The 14,857-nt window shown below is 41.1% G+C and overlaps 1 protein-coding gene across 6 annotated transcripts in view; it reads right to left on the bottom strand.

The window, feature by feature from the left end:
* Positions 1 to 14,616, bottom strand: part of CRACDL (CRACD like) — a 63,673-nt gene extending 49,057 nt beyond the window's left edge. The window contains exon 1 of one of the 6 annotated variants that reach the window (XM_085055143.1): positions 14,559 to 14,616. The gene's annotated coding sequence lies outside the window, so the exon portion shown is untranslated. Of the gene's footprint in view, positions 1 to 4,988; positions 5,070 to 12,291; positions 12,389 to 14,558 lie in introns of those variants that run through there. The other 5 variants (XM_085055095.1, XM_085055088.1, XM_085055135.1 and 2 more) reach the window with 5 other exon arrangements.
* Positions 14,617 to 14,857: the final 241 nt, after the last annotated feature.

Below are 14,857 nucleotides of genomic sequence, written 5' to 3'. Positions count from 1 at the left end.
ACTGACCCACCTGCTCCAGGTCTTCATGCAACCTGACATGTTGTACACCACCCAGTGTTCAAGGGAGTGGTGCTGAGAAAGAGATTTCTAGAAATTCCCAAGCTGTTTTATATGCTTCATGTTGGTGGTTCACAATCAGATTTCTGGTTGTCACCATGATGAATGGAAGGATAAAAATTCACTGACAAGTTATGAAATGTTACATCTGCTCAAGAAGGTAGAACGACCAGCCAAAACCAATGTGTCAAAGAAATGTGTAAAACAGCTCCAGATTTAGCCAGATCCAGCACAAGCCAGGTCTATATTTGAAAGCTGTACTGGTACAGATGTTAGTAGGTGTATGAATAAAGGACAGGAAGACTGTACCACCAGTTTGCATATCCATGGTAACTAAGAGAGGATGCCCTGAGAAAAGGAGCTGTGAGATGGGGAACAAAGGAGCTGTGAGATGGGGAACAAAGGAGCTTTATTCTTTTCCCATTTGAGGGCTAAATAGCTCACACTATCTAGTGAGATTATTTAGGCTGGGGACATGTGCACCTCTGGATTATAAGAGCACTGAGGAAAAGAGAACAATATGGCATCTTCAGTCCTCAGAGGGCTTGTCTAGCTTGCCCTGCAGTCCATGTCTCTGCATGTTCACAGCTCTTGTTTCACCTAGGCTGAAGTTGATGCAAACACACCCAGTGGCATTACAAACAACCTATTATAGTACACATAATACAGCACAGTACCCAAGACACACACTGGCTGATTGGGACGTGCAGGCTAAAGAAAGAAACAATGGCCTTCTATGCAGCTCTCAGTATACAGTACTTAGGCACAAATCACAGAACCATTTAGGTTGCAAAACATCTTTCAGGCCACCAAGTCCAACCTTTAACCTAGGACTGCAAAGTACCAGTGTAGCTCATTTTTCTCTGTATGTATCACTATATTCTGAATACATTGATGATGTTGCAATTGCATCGGCTCTAGGCTGGGTATAACAATCTTTACGGTTTCATGACTAGTCATAAAAGTTCTACTACTATTGAAGGACAATGTCTAGAGAGAGCAAGAGTGATTTCAGAAGCAATTAAAAAGTTAAAAAACTCTGTGCAACACAGAGTGATACCAGCGTCCTCACGCATGTGCCTACTGCAATACTCTAATGATTCAAAGGGCAACTCCCTGAACTCCCTTCCCAACTGCTCTGTGCTCTCCAAACAACACTCACAGAACTGCCATCTCTCTCCGTTTCCTTACAGACATCATTGGGGCAGGAAGGCAGTGCTTCCACTGGCACTGAGCAGAGCCCTTCCAGACTGGATTCTGGGTGCCTGCATGGTGAGCTGCCAGGCAGGAAGTCAGACACAACAGAAGAAATAGGCACCATCTTCCGTGTTGCTGTATATAACTTCTGAAGCAAAATGACAAAAAATTGCTACAAATACAGTTTCTTTTAATAATTTCCTTTTCTTATTCTCCAGCTCCTGCCATGATTTTTAGTTTTAAATATGTGAGTCTGGCAGCTCTCTGCATGTGCCCAATTCTCTGGCTTATTTCTGGTCCAGGTTTTCCCTGGGTTTTACTAGAGGCAAGAAAGAGTGACATCAAAAAGAACGGGGATAGAAAGAATAGAAAGAAAACTGAGGACAACAAAGCCTTAACATATCCAAAAAGTCACCTGAACATCTAAATAGGAGCAGAAAGGCTCCTTCTTATTTTAAAATATATATTCTGTTTCCATGCTATACTAACTACATGACATGTTTTTCAATAGGCTTTTTTAAAATGTTTGGCATGATCTAGTTACTAAGTATTACGTAATTTGATCATTACACAGCAGAGCAAACTACTTTCCTAATCTGGAATAAGATCTAAAATTCTACAGTACCTTTAAGAAAATGTGGCTTAAGTACCTTTTCTCCAATGACATGTGAGAAAGTTATTTCCTCCCTATTTTAGTTAGTTTTGAAGGTCTTAGAATTGACAGTTGCATGTAAATAATTTACACCTTCACTTTTACAGCTACATGAAATCAGCATTGATTTATGCAGCACACAATGTCTTCATTTCTTGATTAACTTCCCTTCAGGCCTTCACTGTAAGCCAGTGATATTTTATGACAGATGAGATAACAGTGAGACTTGTATTAATTTCCTTCATTATATTCTGTTGCTCATAACTTTGGCAGGTGTTGTAAGTTTTAGGTCCTTTGAGTGGGGGCGTGGGGCAAAAGGATGAATAACTTGTGATGGTGTAATTGGAGTCCACCCCATATACAAGAGGCAGGTTACAGCTGCACAATGAACTTTGGTTCTGACACACTCAACCTTGTGCTTTGACTCAGCAAAGTAAATAATGCTCTTTACAAGCAGCATACACAAAATTGTCAGGGCGTTCTGATTTAACACACAGCACGTTATCAGGCATTACACATCCAATATAATTAATTAAGACATTTAAAAACTGAAGTGGTTTCACCTGGTACTTAGCAATCTGCTGTTCCTAAGCAAAGTGGCTGAGAGTTTAATAAGAAACATCACAAAGACTAGCTAAAAGTCGAAGACCATTTTGATTATAAACCTTCACATGTAAGTAGACCACTTGCATGTTCCTCTCACAATAGCACTCTTACCTTCACTAGCAAATGGCTTTTTCTTCCTTACCCCAACCTTTTAAAGCAGATATTGTCTCCAGATCACTACAAACTGTACAGGCTGGAGTAAAAAGTTTTGATAACATCACAGCAGACTCTTGAGCTGAGCTAATACAAGCACTCAGCCTTAGTCTAATTCTAATGGCCAAATAAACAGAGTTATGATGATGATCAGTGATACTGTAAATTCCAGCCACATTCCATACTGAAGGGTGGATGGAGAAAACAAAATGGTGTAATCACTTAAAAACATTATGAAGCAAACTAGATTGGTCACTTTTATTTTGCCCCATGCTTCAGAAATAGAAGCTATTAAAATAACAACTAGTCAGATACAAAAAGCTAGGAGGAAATGAGACTTTAAATTATGGAAATACAGATGACAAATGCAGTGCTGTAGGAGCAGATGTGGTTGAAAAAACAATGAAATACTTTTCAGCAGAATTTGCCAGTTTGTTTTGTGGAGACGGAACCAGGAAGCCCTTGCTGGAAATCCTCACACTATCATCCACAGATCCAAAGTACCTATGAGTCCAACAGAAGTTGAGATGTACCTATCTGCACACATGGTCCTCTTATCTTCTTGTGATTGAGCTACAGCTTGTGACTTTCATTCAGAATAAGACTGCAGAACAGTTGAGCTGGTTATTAAACCAGACTGTTGAAGCAAAGTAACTAAAAACTTCAGAATCTGATTTAAACATTACAGTCTAAATGTCATTATTTTGCTTTGACTAAGAAACTTGCTACATCAGGCTCATGGCAAGACTTGCAGAGAAAGTTTCAAGAAAACTGACCAAAAATCTTTTGTGTACCCATGACAATTTACAGTGCTCTCTGCTCACAGAATCATTTCATATCAGATTCACAGGACTAGCTTTTGCTAAAAAATCCTCTCACCATGAGAAAGGTCATGGAAACAACCTCTTTACTCTAGAGCAGATGGCACTTCCTTGAAGCACTCCATCAGAGTCCAAATAGAAACACTCATGCGCTTGTGCTACCAGTGTTGAGTTACACAAGAGCTGGTAACCACTTTAAAGAGTGTAATTTTGTCAAAACAGCAGGCCAGCTACCATTATGCTTCTGTATAGTGCAGACTTAATGCAAATGTCAGGGGAGCCAGACCATTTACTTGGCTCAGATATCTCCGAAATGGACTAACCTTCAGTCCCATAAAACTTTGAACTTCGCCTGTCCAAGGCTTGAAGCCCACTTGGGGATCCTGGAATATCAGATATGCAGTAATATCTTATTACAAACCTATTATTTCAACTTGCTTCTAGGAAAAAGAAATATTTTTCTCCTATCATCTTCCACTGTTAAATTTCAAGTTAATAACCCATTGTTATGACTGAGTAGTGCTTAAGCATTACTGAAGCAATTCAAAGCAAGTGTAAAATGCATCAGAGCTTCCTTATCCAAGAACATAATGAGAGCGACAGAACCATCATCTATAGATGCATGGCAAGTCCAAAAAAACAACTGATGTTCTGAGACAGAAGAGATGTCCCTTGAGATTTCTAACACAAATGCAGATATTTGCATGGAAGAGATGTTTCTGTGGGAAAGAAGAAAGCAAGGAAGGAGAAATTCTGCAGAAAAAACAGTAGTAAGGGCAGCAGAATGTCCAAGGGAAAGCAAGAACAGTTACTGAAAAAAATTTCTAAAAAGACCTAAGGACAGAGCATTACTTCACTGGTGGCAGAACAAAGCAGGGAGTGATGCTCAGAGAAGCCTCCCTTCTCTTCACTGAATTCTACTTCATCCATGGAACCGAGATTTGTTTGGGGGTTTTTAATTACCATTATTGGATCTGGCTTGATCACCAGATTAACATTAGCTAAAAGCCTGGTTTTGACCTAAGTTTCGACAGCCTCAGATGTCAAGTGAATCCAGAGACACAACCCCAATTCTGACCTCGCAGTAGATCTTTGTTCTGTCTTGCCCACGTATGGGTTTATTCATACACACTACACTGTGATCTCAAATGCTCATGCAAAGATCAGCAGGCTGATCGACTTTCAGGTGCCTTTTGTTGATTCCTTGCACAGCTGTGGCAACAATGAACATTGGCACACTTGTCAAAAGAAGCAAGCAAGCTTGTTCTACAGCCAAGAGGCCACGGACAGGACAACAGCTATGCACCACACCAACCCATGGGACCACACACTCACAGGAGCTGTGCTAGAAGGCTCCCTTCTCCTGTGCTGAACTCCATCCACCTTTCACAGAAGCCATAATGCTGTATTCTGCATCCCAGCTTACCAGACACATTACCTTCACCCCATCACAGCACCCAACATGACGCTCCTTCAGAAACATTTTCAGGGGAAGCAGGTACCTCAGAAATTCTGTCCAGCACACAAGAAGGAGCCGATTTCCTGAAGTCCTTTTGGCTTCTCAGCTGACTCCACTATGTGCTACAGCTCAAAACTGATCTGCTGTTTCAGAGAAACATGAAACTTAAGAGGAGAACGTGTCAATTCATTCACGATATGCGCTCCTCTACAAATATGTAACACAGATTGGAACTGACATTCAAGATGACCCACACCCTATATAAGCCTCACAAAAACTGCCTAGTTATTCACTTTTCCAGCTTGGCAAACTAAGCCTCCATACTCAGTGTCAAGATAAAACATTGGTTAAAATAATTCTTGGCTTCCTTCCACTCCAAACAAATTTGTCAGACAGAAATTTCAACTAATTTTTGACTCAAGCAAGCAGAAGTAGGGAGGTACAAAAGTAGAGATATAGGAGCCCTCATTAATTAGAATATGACCTTTTTTTGCACACCTTTTTCTTTCACATAAGGATAATGGAAGGTTTTGGCTATTTTTGAGGTCACTGTCTCCAATTAAGAGAAACGCATGAGCTTTAAACAAATCAGACAACCGTGGAACAATTTTAATCCCTGAGTGAATAAATCCCTTGGGGGACGTGGCTGCAGAGAAATCAATGGGCAATTCTATTAAGCCTTAACAGCAAATAAGGCACAATCTGGCTTCTACAATGAACCTCAAAGCCACAGATCCTGTCATAAGAATTTATCAGATTTGTGTGATCAGTCATCAGTGTACAGAGCCCGATTATACCCAGAATATCTTCTGCTTACAGCAGCTGTTGAGACAGCATTGTGCTTGACCATCTTTGAGTTATAAGCTATAATCTTACGGCAAAAAATGACCAAAATAAGTGTTAGCTGTGTAAATACTCATTTGTTCCAGAGAACTCCTACCCTTATCAGCATCCTGCTGCCCACTGACCTTACCTCTAGCTCAAAGGTGTTAAGAGAAGTGTGAGCTGTGACTGTGAGAAACTCAGTGTTTGCTCCCATAGCCTTTCACAGCAACACATAAATGACCTCCTCTGCCCTACAGACTGGAAGTGCTCTCTCTAGCTGTGGGATCAAACACAAATCATTCATGCCATGCAACAAAAAATCCAAAGACTAGAACAGAAAACAGAACTGTGCTTTAAAAAAAATCATCAAAACAGAAGAAGCAATTTCCCCTCCCCTTCAACACACCTAAATGCTCACCTACTGACAGGTGTCAGGGTAAGGACAAAACCACTTTGCTTGGTGTATTGATGCAGCCTAGCCCATATCTAGGAGCCTCTGCCTCGGGCTTCATCTGCTCTTGTAAATGAAACACTCTCCGGACTGTTCTGTGGTACCAGAGACAAGACTTGAAACCAGACTGCTAAACTCTCATGCTCTTCAAAAGAGGCTGACTACATCTACTCTGTTTGTTGAAAACCATCACCAGCTTATCCAACCAGGATTGTGTCCAGGGCTGTTCCAACAACCCAAAATCAATGACAACCTGACCCAGGAACATTTCCTGCACTGTTCACTAGTTTAGATGCATCTTCCCAGTCCAGCTACCCAAACTGTTCAGATCTGATGCATATCCAAAGTATGTGACAGCTGCCTCTTTGCTCACAGAACCAAATTTCCTTTTCTTGAAATCAAGGTATGTGAAGAAGGAAAGAGGGTGAAAATGACACACATACAGCTACTACCCAGTCAGAGCTATACTGACTGTGGCATACCCAGTGCTCATAAGTTCAGAGCTGCTCCCTACGAGCATCCACTCTTCCCATAAATGGTTATAGAGGGTCAAGTTTTTATAGCCTTTAAATGCTTAAAGATAGAGATGGGAGCCATGACTTCTTGAAGTGAATAGGAATCATTACCCAGTAAGATGCACAGTGGGATTTTCAGGTTCGTACCTCATTCCTATTGCAGTTGACTGGAATTATATTCCTGATGGTGTTAAAAGCCTCTTTGTTGAGAGTGATGCTTTTGTTATCCCTTAATATGAAAGTACAATGTCTCTAATCCATTTATAAAAGGAAGAAATACAGGAGTAATACTACAGGCAAGTGTTTTCCTTCTTCTCCTGGGTAAAAAAAAAAAGAAATCACCTGCATATTTCAGCTTTGCAATCTTGCTTCATGTCTATCTCTGAGCAAATAAATTTAAGTCCTGTGGAAGCTGTGCAGGTAAATTTCAACACTGCGCGGTAGTGTGAGACACAAGACAGGCAGAAATTGTTAAGTAGCTTAATTCACACTGGTTTGACATTTGGTCAAAGAGGTTTTGTGGAAGTAATTTAAAAAGGGAACCATAAGTCATTAGAAAGAAATAATTTTCACAGACACTTAACTTTTTTCCTCCCCCAGCATCCTTTCACTGATGCAAGTTACCCAGAACTCTGTAATCTGCACAATCAATCTAAAACAGTATGTACAGTTAGCACCTCACTTCAAAAAAATAAACAAGAAACACAGCACTCTTAATCAGTCAGTTCAGTAGCAATTAGACAAACTGAACTGAAAGTCTGCACCATACTTTCATCTCACAGTAAGATTTGAAACAGAGCTAAGCTACGAAATTAAATTTTAAAAAAATCTATACCTGTGCTCCCATGATTTTGTATGGAATAGTTTTTGAGAGAAGTACATATTTAAGTGAATATTTGAGAGCACTAACCTTTACAGTATCTTATAAAGCAGGCTGCTAAGGAACAAGAAACCCATGGACCAGATATAGTCTATGACTTCACTTTGATAATTTTGGACTGAGTGATTAAGGGGGAATGCATTGGGACAAGAAAGAAAGTGAATCTGTGCCCTGCCAAATGGGTCTGACAGTTCTCCCTGAGCTGTAGGGGAAAAAAATTCTCACTTATCCCATAACCAATACTCGATGAAAATTATAGCACACACTGACACAAGAAAATGCTGATCCTATAAAACTCAACGGCAAATAAGAGGGACAAAAGTAAAAAATGTTATCCTCCTAATTTTGGCAAGAGATGTCTTTTTCAGAGTTAACTTGGAAGTATTCATGTTTGAAAGCTAAATCTAAAATACCTGAAATGGGTTCTATTTTCAGAAACTGTTGAGCACTCCTTATGAGAGAGGACCTTTAGTTTATCCACCTTCAGTGTCCCAAAGACATTAGCCACCTAGGAAAATTCAGGACACTTCAGTGAAATACACTAACTCATCTTTCTTCAAATATTCCTTTTTAAAATCCTGGGAGAACAGTGCTGATGAGAACAGCATTTTCTTTTTCATGCTTGGATTATGTTCCAATGTGGCAAAATTCAGCTACAACCAATAGCTTGAAAGCCACAAGCACGATATGAAAAAGGATCTCTGCAAGTCTGCATGTTCATTCATATTTACAAAACTGACAACGCACAGATTCAAGAGACTGATGCATTTTAACTGTTTGCTTAAATGATGATCAACTCCTGGCTTCTCATCTGCTCTTTTTGTTTCACACTGTCTCATATATTTGCTCATGACATGCTGTTGAAGAAACTAAGGGCTGATTTCCGTCTGGCTTAAGACATCAAGCAAACTCTATTTTATTATGATGCTGCCACCTATAGTCCTTCTGAACACCACACTACCTCTGCACAGTTTTGATCTGCATTTAAATTTCTAAAAATTGCATTGTTTATCCCTTGCTAAAACTTTCAACATCACCCCACCCAGCAAGAAAAACATCAAATAAAATGTTTGGGGGGATACACTTTTATCATCTTTCCTCTGTGATTTCCAGCTCCACCAAGAAATATCCCCAGTTTTGGCTGCTCTGATGTTCTCTGATGAAAACTCTGCTGTCAGAAGGTCCGAGAAGAACAGGTGACTCTCTTGAGGTGAGTACATACCAGACCAGGATGAGTGGTTACTTTCAAACACCAGAGAGCAAGGCTGAACACACTACACAACCAGCCTACAGTGCAGAAAACAGGGATGGAAATGAGATCTGAAGTTTTTATGAGGCCTAATGGAGATCTCTCACCAGATACTCCTGTATATACTCCATTCATGTTCTACTTCTGTCCTCTGATTAGAACCACTAAGCAGTGACATTAATTCTCTTCCTCTCCCAATGTTTTACTGTACTATACTTTTCTTAAGCTAACCTATCATTAAGTAAAAATCAGACCTCGAATAGACCAGACATACATGCCTTTCACTGCAGGGCAACACACTAAGTGACGTGAATCTGTAATCCCTCTGTTTTCTACTCTTACCAGCTGAGACCTAAGCCATAGGGATGTTTTGCACAGCGTTCCTAGCTATGAAACTGTCAGCTCAGTGGTGATGCATTAAACACCACACCAACTCAAAAGGCCTGTAGCTGCAGAAATTAGCAGTTTGTTCTGCTTCTAGGAATGGAATTAGTTGGAAGGACAGATAAAGAGGCCACGTATCTGTCCCTCCTTAATCTCCAAGTTAACCTCCACAGCCCAAGTACCTATGGAAACTCTTGCATGTTTCCACGGTCAGCTGATGCAGTGCAGCCCCTGCATCTGCCCAACCCCCCAATACCTTGAAAAAACCTTAGTGATACTGATTCCAGTATTAAGGAAAGAATGCCACAACTGTAAGATTAAAGGAGCTACTAATTTTGGTGGCATACAGTGCCCTGAGTCCTTTAAGTTCTACATTATGTTGTATTTATAGCTTCTTTGTTCAGTTCTAGAATATTTTCCATTTTAGGAAGGAAAGAAATCTACTCAAGTGTAGAATCAAACAAACCCCATAATTCTAAAATACAGGCAGCTGATTGTATTGTATAAGACAATGAGTTAGAAGATTAAGCAGTTCCTTTGTTATTCTACTTTTCTTTAAATAGCAGAGTTGCCAAAGCTGATGTGATAAAAGAAGAATGACATGAAGAACAAGAGCTGTGTAATCTTCCCATCTCACTCACCACTTTCAGATACAAAGGAGTAAAAGTGCAACCTGTCTCCCTTGCCCAGAATTTTTATATACTGCAGATAAAAAACAAACAAAACAAAACACACCAAATTTTTAGCTTTTCAGGGATGCAATATTAAACAATGCCACTAAAAAGAAATTTACCTTTTTAAAAAGTGAACTCCTTTGCTGTTAAAAAAACCAGAGCCATTGCGTATTTTTATCTATAGAACACATGAATTGTTTATGGGGACTGTAGCTTAGCAGTGCAAGCTGAAGCACTTTTTATAAGTGTGTTCTCTCAGGAGCGTCTCGCCTGTAAACTCAGACATTATCCCTAAAACCATTAGTGTTTATATAAAATAAAAAAGTTGTGCTGCAGTACTGTCAAGAAATTTTCCTCGAAGGACTCTTTTCAAAGCTACTTCTGTCTTAACTTAGCAACGAACTGCACCAGAAAATCAGCTGGTAGAGGACACCACTGAATGTATGTACCAGCTTATACATGTGTGGGTATTCCATACTTGTGGAGCTGGCTGATGAAATCTGCTCAGAAGCAGCTGGGAGCACGGAGAACCACAGGCCTGAGAATTCTGAGAAACAAAATGCACTGGAAGAAATACCAAAGAAATCAGTGTCCTGTTTTATCTCATTCTCTTTGAACATCAAGAGACTGGCTAAAAACCCATTTGCCCTAAGTAAATACTCTTGTAATTACACTTCACTAGACTCATTTAAGGTCACGAAGAGTCAATGGTGATAAACTGCTAGAAAGCCCCACTTCAGCTCTTACACCTGTTTTGATGCATATTTCTCCAAGCCATTGATTTAATCTTCCTCTTGAATTATTTCAAATTTTGTCAGAATTTAAGGCATCACCAACGTGTAGAGTGGAATTTCCTCCCAAGTTGCATTTCAAAAGTGCTGTACAAAAGCAGATACACCATCTGCTGTTTAAAGGGTTCCAAGACACTTTCCTGTTAAATTCCTGCAACTACTGGATAAGCTACTACTGCCAAGAGGAATTCTGTTGGCTCTCTCTGAGGCTACATAAAGTACAGGCACCAGGAGTAACAGCACTTGCAAGAGGTAGGAACACAGTAAAGTGGTACCCTTGAAATTAAGACAATGATTATTTAAGTCTGAGCTTCGCTAGAAACAAGACTGCCAATAATTTCACATAAACATCTACTAATACATTAACAATTTTCTCCCAGACCACTGTATTTTCCCAAGTGCCAACAGACTCAGTTCCTTGGTTTTGAGCTGCCAAGACTTTTAGTTTCATCCTGTTATAACTCATCAAACAGATGTAGGCATTTTACACTCAGAATTTTACAACCCACTATGTGCGCTCTTTATAGACACCAAAAAATGGAGTACTCCAGAATTACTGCACTGATTCCATTGTTAACTTTTATGCTTAATTTCAAAACTTTCCATTTTAAATGTATTTCAGAGCAGCCAGATACCCCCTTGCCTCTTATATTGCACTCTTATGTTGTAGCCACATCTACCTCCAAAAAGTTAATAAAATCTGATACTGTATCAGCAAGAGAATTCCATTAATGACTAAATGAGATGACACTGATTTAATAATCCTGTCTTAATTTAATCTTCTTCATGTGTAGTGACAGAGCAAGAGAGGCTGCAGTACCACACTGAGAAGGCACTGGGGAAGGATTTGTGCAAGTATTGGCCAGTTCCAAAACATAAACTGAGAGGACCCAACCTTACCAAACCCAAAGCTGAATGACGGAGAAATATAATCCTGAGGGAGTTCTGCTGACTTGAGGATGAGTAGCAATGCACAGAAATGCTTGGGTACAGATAAAGCCATCTTCCTTAAGTGACGATATTGTCTATAAATGCATGTTTCACTGTACTAAAATGGGTAAGTAAAGGGTCTCCTTTCCTGACCTTTTTGCATAGACTCTCTCCTCCCTTTAATAATACAGAACCATAAATCTCACAGTAAGAGAAGACTGTATCTTTAATACCTTGGATACATTACATTTTATGACTGAATTTCCATCTCTCTGGTGATTGTTAACTCTCTAAATGAAGCAGCTTTTTCTAAGAGTGTGTTACAATCCTGGCATGTACAGCCTTCATTCTACTGCCTTCCAACAAAGATTTCCAAGTTCAAGCGGATACCCTTTATTATTTTGGACTTAAACTAGACATATTCAGTTCATCAGCACCTACAGTTTCAGGAAGGCACTTCCAGGCTTCTGTAACAAAAATATAAATGAACTGTGTGTTGCTGGATATTTATTACAGTTAATGGGCCAAAGCCAGAAAGTGCTGTTATGAAGCAAGATGTCAGAGGACAAGAGAACTGATGCGTTCCAGCTGTGCAGGGCACTGGACAAGAGATCTGTGACACTAGTGACAACAGATTTGAGAGTTACCTTCACTTTCTGCACAGTGAGTGCTCTGCAGTCCTTATCTACAATGTGCATTGGTAATACTCTCCAGTCAAAGACTGGCTGGGCTGAAAACGCACATCTGAAATCAAGAGTAAAACAGCTGGGCTGTGAGGCAATGACCGTTTATTAAATCTTCACACAAAACAGGGAGAACTTGTCTACATGTTGTTAGACATCAGTGATTTCACTTTTGTTCCAGTGAATTAAAAATGCAGCTTTGCTACTGCCGTAAATATTTGCCTGAGACATTTCCATAATTCAATCCTACTTTCAGCTCTTCGGTAAGAGTTCAGTGCCAGTCCTTGTTATTAAGAAGTTTTTTCTCCTCCTTTTTGCTACTCTTTCATCATGACTATAAATACTGAGGCTGCCAGCCAAGTACTGTACAGCTGTTAATGTCTTGCATGACAGAGAGGACAGCAGAGGCTGTCAGTACCACCACAGGTGGAGTGTGAGCAGAACCCTTTCCTCTGTGGAGCTCAGTGGCAGGCAGCAAGCACTCATGTTCCCATCCACTGCCTTAGAGGCAACACTGCCAGGTTAGCTGGCTTCTTTCCAAGAGAAGAATTAGACCCTATAAACTCAGAAGCACATGCTAAAGAGCACATTTTTAATTAAAAACATAGCAGAATTTAAGTTCACAAGGTCTTTGTGAAAGCAAAGAAACATGACCTTCTACTGTCTATAAACTCTGACGTGTGTACATAGACAAACTAATTACCCACCACTATAAACAACCACAGACAGTTCCTACCTCATCACTGGATAAACCTAAATGCACCTGCTCCCTTTCCTTTAATGATAAGCCAACTCCTACCCTGAAACCACCTTCTTTCAATGATTAAAGAGCTACAAGGCAAGTGCCAGTAATAAAGTTACATTTTTTTTCCTTCTGTAATCTAATCTTTGCCCTGTAGAAACTGCTGATGAGAGCTCAGTTCCACTTAAAATTTACATAAAAACAATCCATATCATGTTGCATGGAAAATGACTGTTGCCTCAGTGTTTATTGGCATGGTGATACAAAGACTGAGAAATTACTCTGATGCAAAAATGATGTACAGCCTTGTATCAGTATCAAACAGGCTTTGATGCATGGTTACTATTTTTGGAAGCTAATGATCTGTGAGTGATAAAGCAAATGAACTTCTTAATGATGACAAATACAGGAGAATGTACAGTACTGAGCAGAGAACATGATGTCCAACTGAAGAAAGATTTATGGGAGATAGTTATGGTACATAAGACTTGTAATGGTAAAATAAGAAGAAAAAGCTTCTGGAAGATCTTGTATGTCTACCTGGAATAACAATTTACTTTCAGACAAGGGATGGAATGTACAGTCCACTGCATGCTTCCAGCTGACAGTTACTTGCTTTGGTATTTATATGCATATAAAGCCTAAGACATGCATGACTTTATCCAATTTAAATATGATCAAAATAGCTATAGAAAATAATTTAGGTTTTTAACTAGTGTGAAAATGCAAATAATTAGTGTTTATATTGTTGGGATGTGCCTATAAACTTCTCTTTTTATATGGGGTGGTTTTCAGTTAATTGTACAGCAAAACTGGCAGGGTGATGCTTTCACAACTAAAATTTCATTGCCCTCTTCAAAGGTTTTGAATTGAAGAGATGCCTGTACAGTGACCTAAGATCCATCAGTGGCAATTAAAATTCAATACACTAAATATACTATTGACAGTAAAGTTTATCAACAGAACCTAGCATAATAATGAGAAAAACCACTTGTGGTGTTTCAGGTTAATATATTAAAGAGGGGGAAAAGTCACACCATTAACGGCCAATTTCAGGGTAGAGGATCAGTGAGCATTTTGAGAGATATTTGAGGAATGGGAGAGGAAAGGCCACAGCCTTTCAGGGCAAGAAAACACGCCTGCCAGCTGGGCTCGGCCTTCCCGCAGGGAGCCGGGCTGGTGGGAGCACAGCGTCTTCACCTCAATCCAATTCACACCTCCCATAAACCTGGAAACGCCGCTCGCGAAGGAGCCACTCGAGTACATGGAACCCGGCGTCCCCCCGGGTATCTCTGGCCTCTAAATTAAACGCCTGTAGCGCTTCCGATGAAGCGTCGCCCTTCGCGGTGCTCCCAGCCAAACAGCCCCGGGAGAAGCTACGGGGAACGCAGCAAAGCCCTGCCCTCCGCCCAGCCTCCCCCGACGGCAGCGCCCGCGGCTCGGCCCGAGGCAGCGGCTCTCCGGCAGGTCCCTGGCTGCCCTCACTCACCTGCAGCCCGTGTGGAGCGGCGCAGCCCTCGGCGGCCCGGGGCAGCCTGGCGGCGGTGCGGGGAGCGGCGGAGTGCAGCGGCGGAGTGCAGCGGCGGGCCCATGCGAGCGGCGGAGCTGCCGCCACCTGCCCGCGGCCTGCCCGCTCCACCTGCGGCCCAGGGCCCGCCCGCGCCCGCGGGGCCAAAGGCGAGGCGAGCCCGCGGCGCTGCCCGGGGCGGGCGGGGTGCGGTGCGGTGCGGTGCGGTGGGGCGCTCAGGTGTGCTCCACCTCGGCCAGACGTGACCGCGGCCGGGACAC

This window comes from Lichenostomus cassidix, chromosome 1 (genome assembly GCF_008360975.1).
Source record: "Lichenostomus cassidix isolate B80296 chromosome 1, HeHo_3.0, whole genome shotgun sequence".
Classification (NCBI taxonomy): domain Eukaryota; kingdom Metazoa; phylum Chordata; class Aves; order Passeriformes; family Meliphagidae; genus Lichenostomus; species Lichenostomus cassidix.
This window is presented reverse-complemented; position numbering and strand designations above follow the sequence as displayed.